This window comes from Hyaena hyaena, unplaced genomic scaffold (genome assembly GCF_003009895.1).
Source record: "Hyaena hyaena isolate Hyena2069 unplaced genomic scaffold, ASM300989v1 scaffold_182, whole genome shotgun sequence".
Classification (NCBI taxonomy): domain Eukaryota; kingdom Metazoa; phylum Chordata; class Mammalia; order Carnivora; family Hyaenidae; genus Hyaena; species Hyaena hyaena.
In genome coordinates, this window is record NW_024080814.1 from 817555 (window position 1) to 822457 (window position 4903).

Consider the following 4903-nt stretch of genomic DNA (forward strand, 5'->3'; position numbering starts at 1 on the left):
AAGGAGGGGGGAGGGGGGGGGGGGGGGGGGGGGGGGGGGGGGCAGAGAGAGAAGGAGACACGGAATCCGAAGCAGCTCCAGGCTCTGAGCAAACGTTCAGCCCAGAGCCTGACGCGGGGCTCGAACCCACAAACTGTGACATCATGACCTGAGCCAAAGTCGGGCACTTGACCGACTGAGCCACCCAGGTGCCCCTCGAGATTCTTAATTCAACTGTGAACTTCTGTTTTATAAGTAAGGTCTATATATGGGGCAATGGAGCATATGTGTGAGCAGAGGCGATCCCGTTTAATATGTGTGGCTGCCATTCTTACAGAGTTTACAATGCCTCAGAGCACCGAATTTCTGTAGATTCATGATGCATGGGAGATCAGCAAGACTAGTTCAAGGTAGCTGTGTTACAAATACAACCAAGTGAGCAGGTGGGTGGATGCTGACAGCTCCCAGAAGCCACACTTTCCATTCAAAGGAATCATAACTGGCTTTGCACACAGAAACAAAGCAACGTCTCTCTAAGAAATACAAACAACCAAAGAATCCTAGCATACCCTCTTCCTCCTATTACTTCCCAGTATTAGCCAACCAGGTACACTGAAAATAATAGCATAGAAGGAAAAGGAGAGATAGGGCAACCCGTGGTTCATTTTCCTTTCAGTCCTTCCTTAAAGCCAGCCCTTCCTTCTGTAAGACAAAGCCTGAGAGAATGCATGTATCAAGAAGTGAAATAAAGTAGTGAGTTAAGGGGGTGCCTGGGTGGCTCAGTCGGTTAAGCATCCGACTCTTGGTTTCCACGTAGGTCATGATCTCATAGTTTATTAGATTGAGATCCAGTTCAAGCCTCATGTTTGGCTCTGTACTGAGAGCACAGAGGTTGTTTGTGATTCTAAGTAAATAAAAAAACTTTAAAAGAAGGCGGGGGCGCCTGGGTGGCTCAGTCTGTTAAGCATCCGACTTCAGCTCAGGTCATGATCTCACGGTTTGTGGGTTCGGGCCCCGCATCAGGCTTTGTGCTGACAGCTCAGAGCCTGGAGCCTGCTTCAGATTCTGTGTCTCCCACTCTCTGTGTCCCTCCCCTACTTGTGCTCTGTCTCGGTCTCTCAAAAATAAATAAACGTAAAATAATTTTTTTTTAAAGTGGTTAGTTTTGAACAGTGTTTCCACATTCTGGTAAGAACAATACACGTAGGTATGTACAAATTACAAAATATGAAGTGTGCGATTTCAGTAATTCTGCAGATGTGTCAAATGTCCTTAAATTGTTTTTTGTTTATGTTTATTCCTGATGGAGAGAGAGAGACAGAGAGGCAGAGCATGAGCTGGGGAGGGGCAGAGACAGAGACAGAATTCAAAGCCGGCTCCAGGCTCTGAGCTGTCAGCGCAGAGCCCGACGCAAGGCTCTATCTCACAAGCCATGAGATCTGAGCCGAAGTTGGATGCTTAACCAACTGACCTATCCAGGCACCCCTCAAATGCTCTTACATTTACATTTAACAGTGGCTGCACCATATAAGCAGTGAAAATCATGCTAAAATTTTTAATTTTTCTGCACTTAGAATATTAAGTAGCAAGCACAAGGACAAGAGAGAAGGTATAAAAGAAAAGGAAAGGCTTTTTATGTTAGTACCTTTAACATTGGGTTTTTCCCCCTGCTTTTTGAACGAGGGAGCCACACGTTTTCATTTTACACAGGGCTCCAAAAATTATGTGGCCAGCCCCACTAGAACCATTGAACTCAGGAATATCACACCTATCTAAAATGCTACACACACCTGGGTCAGTTCCTCCTGATATTATCCTTCATAGCAAACCCCAAAAGCCCCACCGGTGGACTGACGGGCATGCTGATTTTTAGTTCCATGCTCCTAATTACTGAATCGCTTCAGTCGTCTCCCCTCACCCTGCTCAGGTCATTACAACAACAAATCTGCTGAGATACTGCAACCAACATCTTTCCAACTAAAGATCGCTCTAGAAACAGTTAAACAGAAGACTAAAGAAGAACTTACCACAAGCAGCACCTAACGCAGAGATCTTCCACAGGGTACTTTGCCGTGCCTTGGCAGTTTTCACCAAACTCGGGCTGTTTCTCACCACGCAGAACACTGAGATTTCCCCCAGGGAAGTGGTTCTGTGAACGACTAAATCTGGTGGTCTAAAAATTCCTCCTTCAAATACAGTCAAGTTTTCCTTTGTCTCATTTCATTCTCCTCTTCTTTTTTGTAGCCACCACTTTCCACTTCAATAAATTACTTTCCTGCCTGGAGACACATCCCGACAAATGTGTCAGCTTGTATTGTTTAGATGAGAGACTTTGGTCATTCTTTCAAATTTTTCCTCCGCACCAATAATCCCAAGAGCCAGCCTCTCAGGAGCCTGAGTCGCTTGTCTATGAGTTTCCTTTCATTGCCTCCGATTACACAGAAAAAATGCAGACTGCCTGCGGTGAACTTACTCAACTCTTATCTCTTCCAATGACAGTTTTTTCCCCATCCTATTTCCCCATCCTTTCTTCCATCCCATCTGAAGAAGGCTTCTATGGAGTTCAAGGCTAACCAGCCTTCCTCCACCTGATTTTTAATCCGTCCGTGTCCCGCTCCCCTTTACCTTGTACTCACTCCCTCCTCGCTTTTGCTGCTTTCGCACTACCCCTCCACCTGTGCCCGCCTCAAACCAAGCTGTCGCAGCATGCCTCCTTGTCCAACTCCGTGAAAGGCTGGGCTAATGGGCCACCTGCAGCTCATCTCCTCCCTTGTAATAGCCAGTTTTTTGCACTCTGGATCCCATCTCTGCCGGGCTAATGAAAATACAGCAAAACCTTGGTTCGCAAGCATAATTCATTCCAGAAACATGCTTGCAATCTAAAGCACCTGTCTATCAAAGCGAATTTCAAGAACTATCGGCTCAGCTGTGACCATGTGACATGTGTCATCACATACTACTCATACTGCAAGACGCTGCTCATTTATCAAATTGAAATTTATTAGAGGGGCGCCTGGGTGGCTGAGTCAGTTGAGCGTCTGACCTCGGCTCAGGTCACGATCTCACAGTTCACGAGTTCGAGCCCCATGTCGGGCTCTGTGCTGACAGCTCAGATCCTGGAGCCTGCTTCAATTCTATGTCTCCCTCTCTCTGCCCCTCCCCCACTCATGCTCAGTCTGTGTCTCAAAAATAAACATTGAAAAATATGTAATAAAATTATTAGAAATGTTTGCTCATCTCGCAGAACACTCGCAGAACAAATTACTCGCAGTCCAAGGTTTTCCTGTACACTCTCAAGTTCCACATGACCTAGCGGCTTGCCCAGCAGCAGTTTCTCAGACCCATCCTTGGAACGGGTCTGTCGTGCCAGGCTACGAGGACAGTTCACTTGCACCGGGTGTGCTTCTTCCCCGTGCTAACACCATCTTTCCCTTCTGTGGTGGTTCCTGCTCTACCTCCTTTAACAAATTGTCTTTAGCCTCGTCATGCCTCAATGTCAAGAGTTCCTTGAAGGCTGTGTATTCTGCATCTTCTTTAAAATAGGTGAAGGGGGGGGGGCGCCTGGGTGGCTTAGTCGGTTATGCGTCCGACTTTCGCTTAGGTCATGATCTCGCAGTTCGTGGGTTCGAGCCCCGCGTCGGGCTCTGTGCTGACTGCCAACTCAGAGCCCGGAAAATATAACAGTCTGTGACTCCCTCTCTCTCTGACCTTCCCCTGCTCATGCTGTCTCTCTCTCTCTCTCCTAGAAATAAATAAAACATAAAAAAAAAAAAAATTTAAAATAGGTGAAGGGGGTAGGGGATTAAGAGGTACAAACTTCCGGTCACAAAATAAATAAGTCACAGAGATTAGCAGAGGGAAGGAATATGGCCAATACTATTGTAATAACAGGTATGGCGACCGGTGGAAACTACATCTATGGAGAGCACTGCACAACGTACAGGATTGTCAAATCGCTATGTCGTGCACCTGAAAATAATATAACACTGTATGTCATCTTTCAATAAAAAATTTAGATAAAAATAAAAAAACTGGGAATATTTGATATATTGTACACAGCCAAACAAACAGCAAATAACTAAATTTTTAGTTTTGCTTTTTTTTTTTTTTTTTTTACTTTCTGAAGTATTTTATGGTTTGTTGTGCTTCGGCAGATTATGGGCATCACTCCAGGATTTCCAAAAATAAATCAAACGCAAGATGACCCGTACTCATTATTTATCCATAACAGAGGACATCTTTTCTTGATATTAAAAACTTTCATGGCCTAGAAATAATTTATCAACATTTGACTCAAATAAACTTCAGCTCACCACATTCTATCATGGTTCCTCGCCCCATATTTTCTAGTCCTTTAAAAATATTGGACTATAAAAATGACAATAAATTGAATATATAAAATGAATAAAAAAAGAAGAGTTTCCTGAAGGCTTCTCTTTTCATTCTACATCTCCCTCTGTAGTGAGTTCATCTGCCTTTAATCATTGTGTAACAGCTCCATGGAAATGATTCATCAATCTAGGGTTCTGCCTAAACTCCAAACCTAAATTTCGAATTCTTAACACCTTCGTGTAGATACATCAACTAACAGTTCTTAATGGCTTCTGACAACGCCAAGTCCAGAAACAAGCCAGAGGCAGTAACACGAAGTGGCTGAAGATACTGACCCTAGAGACTGGACCTCCCTGAATTTAATACTGAGTCCAGCACAAACAATGTAGGGAAATTCATCTAGCCTCTCTGTGCCTCAGGCTCCTCATCTGTAACACGGGAATAACAGTGCCTTTTCTTAGGGCTGATGTAGGGATTAAATCTAAGTTAAAATATGCAGGTGCTTAAAATATGTGTGCTGTAGAAGCATGAGCTATTATTATCGTTGCTGTCATTCTAATAACCTAATGAGACAGGTACTGTTACTTTACCC

At 44.2% G+C, this 4903-nt stretch overlaps 1 protein-coding gene across 2 annotated transcripts in view; it reads right to left on the reverse strand.

Moving 5' to 3' along the window:
* Positions 1-2196, reverse strand: part of PPFIBP1 (PPFIA binding protein 1) — a 168952-nt gene extending 166756 nt beyond the window's left edge. For both annotated transcript variants that reach the window (XM_039240835.1, XM_039240834.1), the window contains exon 1: positions 2007-2196. The gene's annotated coding sequence lies outside the window, so the exon portion shown is untranslated. The remainder of the gene's footprint in view (positions 1-2006) is intronic.
* Between the last annotated feature and the right edge of the window lie 2707 nt (positions 2197-4903).